General features: G+C 40.8%; 2 long non-coding RNA genes across 3 annotated transcripts in view; both read left to right on the forward strand.

Annotated features, from left to right (window-relative positions):
* LOC144320376 (uncharacterized) overlaps nt 1–15,176 on the forward strand; it is a 216,634-nt gene that overhangs the window by 69,301 nt on the left and 132,157 nt on the right. The window lies entirely within an intron of this gene.
* On the forward strand, nt 9,959–14,187 carry LOC144320022 (uncharacterized). Its single transcript, XR_013385615.1, has 3 exons — nt 9,959–10,225; nt 10,594–10,748; nt 11,499–14,187. It is a non-coding gene; the product is annotated as an uncharacterized LOC144320022 (long non-coding RNA).

The following is a 15,176-nucleotide window of genomic DNA, read 5'->3' on the forward strand; positions in this document are numbered from 1 at the left end:
TAGATTTTTAAAATTCAAGATCATTTTCTGCCTGCCTTTTTGTGATTTCCTTTATTAGTCTTATTATAATTTACATATAATTATATTTAATTTATATATAATTGTATTTGGTATATAATACATTATATTACATATTACATTACTACAATATATTATATAATATATAATAACATATATATGTTATTATTGTAACTTAATAATATACCTAGAAAAAATTTTTCTGGCACTTTTTAAATGTACCTCATTAAAATGGAAAAAAGAGTGGCATGCTTCCATAATTATGCCATCAATTCCTTTATTAATGAGCACATAAATTATTTTAAGTTTATTCTCTGAGGTTTTTTAATTTTTTTATTTATTTGAGAGAGAGTGAGAGAGAGCACAAGCAGGGGGAGAGGAGGAGGGAGAAGCAGACTCCCCATTGAGTGGGGAGCCCAATGCAGGGCTCAATCCTAGGACCCTGTGATTATGACCTGAGCTGAAGGCAGACACTTAACAGACTAAGCCACTCAGGCATCCCCTGAGGTTGTTTTAAACAACACAACCTCAACAATGTGTTATTTATGTAATTAATGGCATTAAGGTTGGAATAAAAAAAAAGAGAGAGAGGGGCACCTGGGTGGCACAGTTGGTTAAGCATCTGCCTTTAGCTCAGGTCTGGATCTCAGGATCCTGGGGTGTAGCCCCACATCAGGCTTCCTGCTCAGCAGGGGATCTGCTTCTCCCTTTCCCTCTGCCCCTCCAACCTGCTTGTGCTCTTTGTCTCTCTCTCAAATAAATAAATAAAATCTTAAAAAAAAAAAGTATTAACTAGGTAACTGAAGAGGGGAAAGAGAACAAACAGCAAGTACTATGGAAGCAATTACAGAAACCAGCTGCCTTCCCAGAAGAGTGGAAGAGAAGGGAACGAGATTGGAGTTAACTAAAATTTAGTAGCTTGGAGCTGAAAGTTCTACCTAGAGGGCACTGCTTGGCTGACGCGGATATCTTGGGGTGGGCGAGACTCTATGACAGTCTGCAAACTATGGCTCATAGGCCAAATCCAGCCCACAGTCTGCTTTTTGTATGGCCAGTGAGTTAAGAATGGTTCATACATTTTTCAATGGCTGAAAAAATAAATAAAAAGAATAATTATATTGTTTTCCTAAAGCCACCATAATAAAGTGTCACAAACTGTGTGGCTTAAAACCATAGACATGTACCCTTGCACAGCTCTGGAGCCTCAAAATTCGAAATCAAATTGTGAGCAGGACCGTGCTCCCTCTGAGAGTCCGGGTAGGATGCTTCCTCTCTTATTCTAGATTCTGGGCGGTGGCTGGCAACACCTGGGGCTCCTTGTCTGGCAGTTACATAACTCCGATGTCTTCACATGCTGTTCTATCTATGCATCCACATCTTTACAAGATGTTTTCCTCTTTTGGTAAGAATGACAGTACTGTTAGATTAAAGCCCAACCTAGTGACCTCACCTTACTTTGATTACATCTGCAAAGACCTTATTTCCTAGTAAGGTCACATTCACAGGTGCAGGGTGTTAGGACTTCTCTGCCTGTCTCTTGGGGTGCACCATTCAACACAGAATGGTTATAATATTTTGCGACACGTGAAAGTAATATGATATTCAAATTTCAGTGTCCATAAGTCAAGTGACCCTTGCCACACTCATTCATTTATGTATTGTGTGTGGTTGGTGTCACATAATAATGGCAGAGTTGAATAGTGGCTACAGAGACTGTGTGGCCAGCAAAGTCTCAGATATTCACTATTGGGCAAAACTTATCAGCAAAAGTTTGCTGACACCTGTTTTATGCAACTGGTTCTGCACGTGTTGGAAAAAGGTAAATTAGATCCAACTGCTAGAAGGACTTCTCCTCCAGGGAAGGAAGAGGTGTCCTTGTATGATTCTTGGAGGGACATGATACGGGAGGAAGCCCACAGGAAGCATATGGGGAGGATCAAGTATCTTCATTCTCCAGTGCTTGGTCTCTGCCTTTTGGTGGCTTAAGAGGGAAGAAGCTAAAAAAGTAGAAATGTGGTTTGTAGAGTTCCAGTCCTGGAAGCACAAAGCAGAGAGAAGTATAAGTTTGGAAATTCTAGACAATGGCTGAATAATCTGTACATACATACATGTATATAACCCGTAAGGAAAAAATATACATAGATGCTGTGGTTCTTATTTCTGTAACTGAACTTAAGGCCATGGTTTGTATGTGTGTATGTAAAAAAAAATATATATATATATTATATATATATATATGTTATATATATAAAACTGAATCTATCATTTTGAGATCATTGTAGAGTCACATACAGTTGCACGAAATAATGCAGAGAAGTCCTATATACCTTTTATTCATTTCCTCCGGATGGTGACTAACCCACAGTAGTTGTACAACTGTGATACAATGTGACAACCGACATATGGACATTGATACAGTCAAGGTAGGGAAGGTTTTCGTGACCACAGGATCCTTGCATTGCCCTTTTATGGAAAGCCTTTCTTCCTTTCTCCCACTTTCCCTACCCTTTTTTTTAGCCCCTGGCCATCATTTACCTATTCTCTCTTTCTATACTTTTTTCAGGAATGCTCTATGAATGAAATCGTACGTATGTAACCTTTGGGATTGGCTTTTTTGACTCAGCATAATTCTCTGAAGATGCACTCCAAACTGTTGCATTTATTTATTTATTACTGTGACATTCCTTTTATTGCTGAGTGGTATTGCATGAGATGGATATTCCAGAATCTGTACAACAATCCACTAAAGGAAGGATGTCTGGGCTATACGTAGTTTTAGGCTATTACAAATAAAGTAGCTAAAAACATTCTTGTACAGGACTTTGTGTGAATATAAGTTTTCTTCACTCTGGGCTCAAAGCCCGAGAGTGCGATTTGGGGGCTGTATGGTAGTTTTGTGTTCGTTTTAAGAAACTGCCAAACTGTTCTCCAGAGGGGCTGTCACATTTTACATTCTCACCAGCAAAATCTGAGTGATCCAGTTTCTCTACATTCTTGTCACCATTTGGTGTTGTCACAACTTTTTGTTTTAGCCATTCTGACAGATGTGTAATGATATCTTACTGGGGTTTTAATTTGCATTTCCCTAATGGCTCATGATGTAAAATATCCGTGCCTGTGCTTATTTGCCATCCATATGTTCTTCAGTAACATGAATGCTCATGTCTATACCTGCTGTCTAACTGGATTGTTTTCTTGTTGGGTTTGTTTATCTATTGTAGACACTAGTCCTTCGTCAAATACACAGTTTGCACATATTTTCTCCCAATCTATAGCTTGTCTCTTTATCTTTTTAAAGGGTCTTTTGCAAGGCAATCATTTTAATTTTGATGAAATCCAACTATATTGGTGCTTTTCTTTATGGATTGTACTTTTGGTATGGACTTTAAGAACTCTGCTTAGTCCTAGATCACAAAGAGTTTCTCCTGTATTTTTTTTTTCCTTAAAAGTTTTGAGTTTTATATTTTCTTTTAAGTTGTTAATACATTTTGAGCTACTTTTTGTTTAATGTGTTTGGGTCAAGGTTCATCTTTTTGGTCTGTAGGTGTCCAGTTGTTCCAACACTGTTTTTTTGAAAAGGTGGATCTTTCTTGCACGGACTTGCTTTTGTACCTTGGTCAGAAATAAACTGGACATATTTGCGTGGTTCTATTTCTGGGTTCTCCATTCTATTCCATTGACGGGTATGTCTGTTTCTCCATCATAGTAGATAGTCTTGATCACTGTCACTGTATAATAAATTAAAATCAAGTAGACTGATTTCTCCTACATTCTTCTTTGTATTCAAAATTGTTTTAGCTATTATAGTTCCTTTGCCTTTCCATATAATTTTGGGATAATCTTGTCTATATTTATAAATGATCTCACTGGAATTTTGATTGGAATTGCATTAAACCTGTATGTTAAAGTCTGGGATTCAGGGTTTAGCTGTTTGTTTAATTCATTTGCTGGTGACTCTCTCCATTGCTTATTTGCATAGGTTAATATCCATTAAGACTTTACTAAGAAATGTGTGTGTGTTGTGTTGTGTTGTGTTGTGTAAAGAAAGAAGGGAAATAGAATGGTACTTGTCCTGATTCAGCGCCCCTCTGGAGAGACAAGGTAAGGGACAAGCAGCTCAGTGAGGATTTGGGACCGAAGTGATACAACTGCCAGATAGAACCTTTGGATACAGCCGTTTTAACATGGCCAATTTGATGCAGCACCTTCAGAACACAATATCATTCTCTTATTACCAACTGAGGTTAGTAATAGATACCCATATCATTCTTATTTCTCATTCCAATCATGGGGCATTTTTACTTTCAATTATGTTTGTTTTTGTACTGACACACATTTTTGTCCCATCTATGAAGTTCTTTTTTTTTTTTTTTAAGATTTTATTTATTTATTTATTCATGAGAGACACATAGAGAGGCAGAGACCTAGCCAGCGGGAGAAGCAGGTTCCCTGTGGGAAGCCTGATGCAGGACTCATGCCAGGACCCTGGGATCATGACTTGAGGCAAAGGCAGACACTCAACTACTGAGCCACCCACATGCCCCCATCTATGAAGTTCTTAAATTAAAAAATGTTAATAGGTGATACATTCACATGGGTATAGATATTAAACCAGCATATGAAGAAACATACCTTATATTCTTATACCCCCCATAGCCACCAATTCTACCACCTTCCAACATGTATTCACTTTTTAATTGCCTGTTTATCATTCCAGACAATAATCTGCATATATTTTCACATATACACTAATAGCCTTTACTTTAGAAAACTGTCAATCAAAATGTAAATGAATCAGAATTTGACTTTTTGTTTCTTACTTTAACTCTGACAATGCATATGATCTAAAATCTCAGTTTGTTCCGTGTTTTTTAGTGATGAAAGTGTATAATAATCTATCTTGACAGTTAACACCTTCCATTTTTAAACTTTGGTACATTTTCCCCTTACTTTCTTATCTTCTGTTTGACAATATTGTTAAATAAATCTGTTTAATTTAGGCCTTGAGCCTTCTCTATAAATCATTTGATCTTACTTCTTCATTCTGAAGATGCATTAGTGAGACCAAGGGAAGAGGAGTTGTTTGTTCAAGGCCACGGGGCCAGACTGTGGCAAAGCTGAGACTGAACAGGAGGCCAGTCCAGGGCTGCCCTCTGGCTATATCCATGAGTGCATTCACTGCTGTAGGATGATTCAGATTTATTATTGTCATGGCTGAAATCCGTTAGAAAAATGTTTTTTCCATCCATCTCAATCCTCTGCTAATCATGCATCCTTTAAAAATGAGGATTTCGTCTTTTTTGCTGACAGTTTAATAATTTTAGTTGTTTCTGCTCTCTTAGCATTTGCCTAGTTCAATGATTGATCCTCCAATCTGAACTCACTCAGACCAGAGTAACATCTTGCAGACTAGAATGAGCAAGTTGAATAATTGAAATTTTTATTAAGGATGAAATGTCTTTAATACATTATATTTATTATATATGATAGTTTCAACTTTTAAGTCTTTTTTGTCAAATGTATTCTTTCTCATTATCTTCTTTATATAATGTTTAATTTAAATGGCGAGTCTTCTGTCTTGATGCAGGGAAATAAGTTGGGAGAGCTCTCAACCAATTAATACCACTTTTCAAGTTGGGATTGGTTTGTATTAATGTAGTGGTCTGACCCCTAGTGGGTGTAAGACACATTTACACTCAGATTGCCGCAGCAAATTTTGATTAGATTTTCTGAAAAGTGACTGAGATAATGAATTCTTCCTTGTAAATAAGTACAAATGAGAGGGAAATTAAGAGTTCATAGAAGATTAATAAAAGAAGCAAAATTCAATCAAAATTGTGTTTTTTTAAAAAGATTTTATTTATTTATTCATGAGAGACACAGAGAGAGGCAGAGACATAGGCAGAGGGAGAAGCAGGCTCCATGCAGGGAGCCCGATGCAGGACTCATTCCCAGGATCCTGGGATCATGACCTGAGCAGAAGGCAGACACTCAACCACTGAGCCACCCAGGCATCCCCAAAATTGTGTTTTTGTAAAAAAAAAATTTCGAAACACTTGTTTTGCCTCAGAAATTAATGTCTTATTATCATCCTAGCATAGCACTTCCTAGTCTGTTTGCTATAGAGTTGGAATCAAACTTAGAGCTGAGACAGATTTCTGTGATAATCTACTGAAGATCAGAGACCCAGAGAAGGTTGGTGACTTTTCCAAAGCCATAAAGTGAATTGTCATCAAATGGAAATGGACTCTATTATTCATGAGGCCATCAGATCTAGGAAGGCCTGATCACAGCAGGAGCATTCCAGCCTGGTTTTTGAGGGGTGGGCAATGTTGAACTTCTGTGGAAGCAGGGGTGGGGTGGGGTGGGGATGGGGGGAGTAGAAACAAGCTGTAAAAATCCAAACAGAGAGGCATGGGGTTAAAAGTAAAAACTCCTCCTTCTTAACCAGGTTGGGTTCCCTCAAAGCTACAGCTTACAAGTATCTACTTTGAAGTACAACCATCATATATATATATATATATATATATATATATATATATATATATTTTTTTTTTTTTTTTTTTTTTTTTTTGCGCACACACAAAGACACACTATTTGCACAGGGGTTCATATTATATGCATTATTCTATAGTTTGAGGTAGTCCTTTAATAAAATATCTCGAACATTTGTCTAAGTCAATACATTCTTTTTTTTTTTTTTAAGATTTTATTTATTTAAGAGAGAGAGAGAGAAAGAGAGAGTGCATACACATGAGTTGACAGGGGAGGAGCACAGGGAGAGGGAGAATGCCAAACAGATTCCCAGCTGAGTGTGGAGTCTGATGCAGGGCTCTATCTCACGACCTTGAGATCATGACGTGAGCCAAAAACCAAGAGTGGGATGCTTAACTGACTGAGCCACCCAAGAGCCCTGACTACTTAGTACCTTGTTATAAGAGGTGGCCTCATTTATTAACTGCCTTCAATTAATTTGCATGCAGGTGTTTTTAAAACTTTTCCCACTACTGTAAGCGACACTGTAAAGAACATCCTTGTGCAGGTAACTGCAGACTTATGCAAGTGTATCTGGAGGGTAAATTCCACTAAAGTGAAGTTCTAGGCCACAGCTTATGTCTGGTTATAAAAACACCTGAAACTGATATTGCCTCACCTCCCTTTCTTCACATTTCCCCCGTTCCTGCTGTCCCTTCCCAGGCCCCGTGGCTTGGTGTTTCTCTTCCACTTCAAATTCTTTTTTTCCCCTCACTTACAGAGACATTGTATTACTTGCTTTTTTTTTTGGATCTCTCCCTCTTTTACATTTGTGCCCCCCCCTTGCCTTTAGCTTCATTCATTCATTCAGTGTTATTTATGAAGTGTCTGTTTGCACTGTGGGAGACACTGGGGATTATAATAGTGAACAGCATACAGTCTGTCCTCAGACAACCTCCATACAGTGTTATAAATGTGGGGAGAATACAGTCTTCCTTCTAAATATGGGCATTCTCTAAGTTTCTATGCTTATTCTCCCCCTCCTTTGCCCTCCCCTCCTCTTCCCTTCCCTTTGTTCTTCATTCTTTCCTTGGTTATTTAGTTCATTCACTTGGGCTTCAACTACACTGTATATAGATGCACCTCCCTACCCCTGATGACTTTTCTCCCAAACTCCAGGCTCACATTTTCAAACACCTTCCTGAAAACCCATTAAAAGTATCTATGCCAGGGCTACCTGGGTGGCTCAGAGTTTGAGTGTCTGCCTTCGGCTCAGGCCTTGATCCCAGGGCCCCGGGATTGAGTCCCACATTGGGCTCCCTGCAAGGAGCCTGCTTCTCCCTCTGCTTATGTCTCTGCCTCTCTCTCTATGTTTGTCATGAATAAATAAATCTTTTTTTTTTTTAAAGTATCCATGCCAGAAAACCCATTAAAAATAAACAGTTGCAAAATAAAAATTCTCTCCACATTTCACTCCAGCCCCCTAAAATGATGTCCCTTCTGACCTTACTGTCCCATTTCCTGCACTGCTAGCCATCATAATCACCAGAGTCACAGTCAGTGGCTTCCCTCTTTCTCTGCCTGTGCATTCTCTCAGTTGCTGGGGCTGAAGATTCGCCTCTTCATTGTCTGGCCGCCTCAGCTCCTCACTCTTCTCTCTGGATTGTTGTAATCTCCTCCTAACTGGACTTCATTTGCTCCAGTCCATTGCTTATGTCAATTACAAATCAATCACTTTTTGGGCAAAACTTTCATTATGTCTCTCACCACCAGCATATTTTAATACTTTCTCTCTCTCTTTCTCTTTGGCCTTAATTGAATATAACATCCACATTCTCACATCAAAGACTCTCCATAATGCCTCTCCCACTTCAGCTCACATCTCTGTCGTACCACCACCTTAATGACCTTCTCAGATGCCACCTCCTGCAGAAGTGCTCCTGATTTCCTCATCCAGCTCTGCTCCCTCTGTCCTCTGAAGCCCCCTGGCAGCTCTCTTCCTATGTCTTGTACTAGAGTAATTTGTGCATTCACACTGGCCCTACTTCTAGATGGTCTACTCTTCCTTCTGTCTCTAGTGACATATTGTGCTGGGAATCTGCTCTCAATACACATCTTCCCCACATTACATTTGGTAGGAAGGTAGAGCTAGATGGGACACTTGAGTCAATCTGATCTGATCTAATGTAATCTGATCCACCCTCTCAATAATTTCTACTCTAGTCCTTTCTTCATCATTACTTTCAGGTTGTAATTCACCTTCTTGGAATACTACAAGTGTTTAGAAGTTCGCTGCTCTTCATACTTGAGTGTCAGAGGCCTTAAGAATAAGATATCAATAACCGCCCTTTGTCCCTTCAGTGTCCTTACTGCAGAAGAGGTCACCACTGTGTTAGGAGAGTCACTGTACACAAACTTGATCTGAGATGCTGATTGGATACAGTGGTGAGGAAGTATTTTGAGAGAAGCACCTCAAAGTTCCAGCAGAATTCAAAGGGAAAATTTCATCCTTGATGAAATTACTGGGCTGATGGACCAAGCTTAAGGCCACTTACTTTTGGGTTTCTAAAGGAAACATGTATCTTTTGCTACAGAGGTTTGTGGCTTAATCAGAAGCGAGCATTTCTAATTGATACACATAGGTCTTAAAACTTCTTAAACCCCTTTCCTTGCTTCTGAACCAAGAACACAGCACAACTGAGAATTTTCCCCCAGTGTTGGCATCAGGTTTAGAGGGTTCAGGAAGTAACCTGGGGGAGGAGAGCTCCAGCAGTGAACAAAAGGGGAAAAAGAAGGGCAGAGAAGAGGTGATGATTTCTTTGCAAGTTGAGGATCGTCCACAAAGTCCTCCTCAAAAGAAGACACAGAAATCACGCAGTAGTTCAAGAAGGCTTCATCTGACCAGTATGTGAAGCTAAATACCCAGGCACTGTGTGGACTAGCGGTAGTGGGCAATCACTCAAATATTTATCTTTCAGTGTCTCTTATTTTCAGACATTTTTCACAGCTGTTTTTTGGAGAAACAGTTGAGTTGTTTGCTGATGGTTACCGGGTTTCTATTTTATTTTATTTTTATTTATTTATTCAAGAGAGACAGAGAGAGAGAGGCAGAGACACAGGCAGAGGGAGAAGTAGGCTCCATGCAGGGAACCCGATGTGGGACTTGATCCCGGGACTCCAGGATCAGGCCCTGGGCTGAAGGCGGCGCTAAACCGCTGAGCCACCAGGGCTGCCCGGTTACTGGGTTTTATTCTCAGAAAAACTTACCCTAGTTTGGAGTAGCTGCCTTCCTTTGCTAGTTCTTACAGACTCTTGCCTTCCTAAAAATGTTCTGGACACTTCTATGTTTGTTCAAATGAATATTTTCACCACAGCCTATAAGAATGGGGGTCAGAATACAATGACTTTTGACTACTTATTTATGAGAACAAAGTCTTTTTTTTTTTTTTTTTTTTTTTAAGATTTTATTTATCCCAGGACCCTGGGATCACGTCCTGAGCCAAAGGCAGACGCTCAACTGCTGAGCCACCCACATGCCCCGAGAGTGAGGTCTTAAGGCCAAACAATGTCAGTTATCAGATGTCAGAGCCAGCATGATAAGGATGTGATCTGGGAGATGGTGTTGAAGGTCAGAGTCTCCTGTCAAAGGTGGAATCTGAGCAGGTGTAGTACCTGGGTTCATATCCAGTAGAAGTGGCCCAGGCCCAGTCTCTCGGATAGAGGTGAGCAGCTGGTCCTTTGCTGGCTTTCTGCTTCACTGGGGAAAATGCTGTGTTATGCTTATTCTTAGATAGGATTAAAATGTGTGTGTGTGTGTGTGTGTGTGTGTGTGTGTGTGTGTGTGTGTTGGGGGGGTGGTTGGAAATTTTCAAAGATTTCTAAAATTCCTTTGAGATGATAACTCTCATTTAAAATGTTTCTGGTCTACGGCCATACCACCCTGAACGCGCCCGATCTCGTCTAAAATGTTTCTGGATTTTTTGAAGCATTTATCTACTTTACTATATCACTAGTAGATATGCCTGGAGCTTGTGCTGACTTATGATGGGCAAGTATCTTTTCATTTTTTAAAATTTATTTATTTATTTTAGAGAGAAAGAGAATGAGCAGGATGGGCAGAGGGAGAAAGAGAGAGAGAATCCCAAGCAGACTCCACGCTGAGCACAGAGTACGACAAGGGGCTCAATCTCACGACCCCGAGGTCACAACCTGAGGCAAAACCAGGAGTTGGATGCCTAACCCAGTGTGTCACCCAGGTGCCCCTTTCCTCTTCATTTTACACCCACCAGGAGTTTAAGTGAGGGTGCCCTTTAGTGCAAATTAGTGGCAGAATTGGGAATCTGGTAGGTTCCTGGAATATCCAGGTTGGGTACCTGGCACTTGTATGTAGTGGCTGGAAACCCTGCTCCCCACTGATGTGTGTGCAGGAAGGTACTTCCTGCAAAGGGAATATGGAGCTGTGCTAGGGCAAAAGGTATAGAAACCTATTTTCTTTTTCGGCCCCCCACCTTCCCTATAATGGTTGTGTGTTCTTGAACCAGAGTTATATGAAAATCAATCCTATTACCTGACTGCCTGGTGGTATGGGACATTCAGCATTAAGAAAAATGTCATGAAAGAGAATGGTGGCCTTTAAAAGGCTTTTTATTGATTTTCAATGGGTTTAACTATTATCCCCAGGCTTTTAGACAACATTTTCTCTTCGTATTTGAAAATAGATTGTACATTTTGTTTTCAACTCAACTTGCCTAGTGCATGGAGCCTACTAGAGTCACTCTTGGTATCCCAACTAGGAGATATGACTGTGTGATTCATACTTTGGGGCACTTTGGATGCCCACAAGGACCAAAGGAAGCCACAGAATTGGGAGAGGAAGAAAATGGGAACTGAGCTAAGATAATGAAAACTAGAACAATGCCTCATTAACATATAAAAAAAAGGAGCCACCAGGGCTGGGACTCTGTGAGGCCACCTCCTCCCCTCCGGCCATCACCCCTGTTCTCTAGGTGCTCAAGGAAGACAAACCTACCTGTGTAAGTGCTCATCAGCTCCTGGGAAAGAAAAACAACTATTGTCTGGTTTCAAAAGAGCTCCACTCTGAGATCATCTTTGAAGAAGTGAACAAGAAAAGGGCAAGAACTTCTCTGCCAACGGGAAAGAATGATAAACTACAGATGTCCTGGAGCTGATAGTCCTTAAACAAGCATTTGCAGAATGGTGGGACCAGGCGGGCATCAGCGGAGAGCGTCTTAGCAGGAGGAGCCCTGAGCTGTAAGTAGGGGCTCGGAGGTGTCTGGTGGATTCTCCCCTCGTTGCACACCCCCAACAGCCTCTCCCCACCCTTGGAGACAATGACAAAGTGATTTTATCAAGGGCCCAGTCCTGGTAAGGCCATTGAAATGACACATGTGGGCACTTCTGGAAATTCTTAGAATATTTAGGGAATGGAGGCCCTATATAAAAAAAGCCAAGATTTGCTCTTTACATAGGTGAGGACCTGGAGTGTTGAGATTGGGATTATTTTTGTACACGGAACCCTATTGTACTCCCTGCTTATGCAGCCTGAATGTCAAGACAGATTGGAGCTTCTGGTCACAACCTTTCCTTTATTTTTCCCTGCAAAGATATCCCCGATGTTTAATTTAGGTATATTAGGCCTATAGAAAATATTAAAGGGAAATATTTATCTACTATTCCACCTTCCACCTCTAGATCTCTTTTCTTACATTTAAGAACTGAGAAAATGATGTTATACATTCTGTTGTATAGCACTGAAGTATCCCCCAAACTATGATTCTACCTTTTTAACCTGTTGAATGTCTTTACTAGTTGTACCTTTGTCACATTAAATTAGATCTGTCTACAATGGATGACACTCAACCTCCTTTTCTTCTCAAACTGGCTTCCTTTCCTGGCTCCCCTATCACTGTTGATGATCTGATTATTCTATTGGTCTCTAATCTCAGAAACTCTGTATCAGCACATAAGTATTGGGTGTCTAATATGTGCAGATCATCCGGTTAAAATGTGTGGAAGTTCCAGAGATGTGCAGACACTGGATTTCATAATTTTGATGAAATTATGGGCACACTGGGCAAACACGTCTAAGTAGCATGAACAAGTCCAAAACTATTTGCAGTGCAGGTGTGGTTGGAAAGGATGCTGTGTACACCACCTGAGTCCCACTTCAGAAGCAAGATGTTCGTTCTCCTGGGCTCCTGGTGTGTTGGCTGTGGGTGGCTCCCCTTCCCACCATTGAGTCCCTGTCTGAGCCTCACCCTTGGCCTTCAGAAGGGAAGCTGCCCTTTCCAAGGGCACACAACCCACCCCACTAACTGGTCAAGTAGAGGGTCCAAACACATGGCTCCCTTGGCTTACTTTGAACAACTCTGCAGAGCCACCCTAGCTCTGGAATTGCCATGGGATTGGCAACCCACTCAGCCTCTCCCCTGCCACTTTGGCTGCCTTCATTCCTACACTGCTGTTGTTCCTGGGAGACGCTGCAATGAAACAACTGCACTTTGAGAATTTCTTTCTCCAGGGAGTTCAGCCCAAGCAGTGGTCATTTCTCATCCTCCCCTCACTCACCAATATTATGTTAATATTGGTTAAAAGAATTACAGTTTAAACAGATTAAAACTGCCTTAAGCCCTCCTAGCAGATTGCAAGGTGGAGTTACCACTCTTGCCCCTTTCTCCTAGATTGAGAATGCAGAGGGGTTTTTTGAGTCTAAAGAAGAGTTCTACTTTCAAGTGTGGACCCTCCCTCCCCACACCCCAGATTGCTGTTGCTGGCTACCGCTCTTGAGCTGTTGGTTGTTGTTCCGACTCTGTGTCTCTCCAGGTGGCTCTTCCTGATACAGTGGAATCTGTGGTGAAACGGGTCCAGTGCTGGCTGGGGTGGACTTGGGCCACGGGGGACTCAGCTCTCTCAGCTAGAGTGCCAGTTGTTGGGTCCCCTAGGCTGAACCTCTCTGTGTCAATGCCATTCAGTCATAGCCAGAGGCACTCTCCTCTGAAGCTCAGGGACCCAGAGGCTCTGAACCTGCCAAACTAACCTACTCCTACCCCAGACCACTCAAAATGGACTGTTTTTTTTGACATTATTTTAAATTTATTTTTATTTACTATTATTTATATTATTTAATTAATTTAAAAAGATTTTATTTATTTATTCATGAGAGACACAGAGAGGGGCAGAGACATAGGCAGAGAGAGAAGCAGGCACTATGCAGGGAGCCTGATGCAGGACTCGATCCCAGGACCCCAGGGATCACACCCTGAGTTGAAGGCAAAGGCTCAACCTCCAAGCCACCAAGGCACCCCCTTTAGCAGTCTTTAAACATTTTTCTCATGTAGGTTTTAGATATATTTTGCCTCGCTTATGCCTAATATTTCATTTTATTTCTACTCTATTTTGCCGTGTAAATTGAGTTGTCTCTTCAATTTCTGATCGGTAGTTGTTTGGATATGTTATACTCTTTTCTATTTGGCATTTAAAAAACTTGTATGTGGGATCCCTGGGTGGCGGAGCAGTTTGGCGCCTGCCTTTGGCCCAGGGCGCGATCCTGGAGACCCGGGATCGAATCCCACGTCTGGCTCCCGGTGCATGGAGCCTGCTTCTCCCTCTGCCTGTGTCTCTGCCTCTCTTTCTCTCTGTGACTATCATAAATAAATAAAAAAATTAAAAAAAAAACCTGCTGCAAAAAACAAAAAACAAAACTTGTATGTGTCCTGTATCAGCTCATCTTTTCTCCACCTGTTCAAATTCTCACCAGTCTGCCAAGACATGTGTCTAGTAAGATAATCTTCATGTGAAATACTTTTCCCTACTTCAATAAAATATTTTCTCATCTCTAACCTGCATTGAGCTATATCTGTGCCTTTTTTGTGGGTACTTACTCTATTCTGTCATTATAATTACTTATATATTTGTCTTAATGTCTTATTTTTCATCATCTCTTAATAGTGGTGACTTATCTCTTATTTGTACTCATTTTTTCTCTCCCATGTTCTTTCCTTCCATGTGGTTGATAGTTAAATAATAATTAAGAAATTGAATTAAATCACAAAAGGAAGTTATGACAAAATCAGAAATATAGTTTCCTGGATGAAGACTGTACTTGTTACTCAACAAAAAGTTCATTGAGCATCTGCTGTGAGCCATGCACTGTTCTGTTAGATCACAGAATTTGAAACTTTTCCCTGAAAATATATTTGTTCCCTTGAAAATCAAAATCCAGGGATGCCTGGGTGGCTCAGCACTTGAGCATCTGCCTTCAGCCCACGGAGTGATCCCGGAGTTCAGGATGGAGTCTTGCATTGGGCTCCTTTCAAGGAGCCTGCTTCTCCCTCTGCCTGTGTCTCTGCCTCTCTGTGTATCTCTCACGAATAAATAAATAAAATCTTAAAAAAAAAAAAAAGAAAATCAAAATTCATTGAGTTGGGTTTGATCTTAGATGAAAGAATATGAAGTGTTTCTAAAAAAAATACTATCTAGAAGGACAATTATGTCACACCAAAAATTTGTTAGAAACCATATGAGAGGGACACCTGGGTGGCTGAGTGGTTGAGCATCTGCCTTTCTTTGGCTCAGGTCTTGATCCTGGGTCCTGGGATGGAGTCTCGCATCAGGTTCCCCACAGGGCGCCTGCTTCTCCCTCTGCCTATGTCTCTGCCTCTCTG

This window comes from Canis aureus, chromosome 9 (assembly GCF_053574225.1).
Source record: "Canis aureus isolate CA01 chromosome 9, VMU_Caureus_v.1.0, whole genome shotgun sequence".
NCBI lineage: Eukaryota > Metazoa > Chordata > Mammalia > Carnivora > Canidae > Canis > Canis aureus.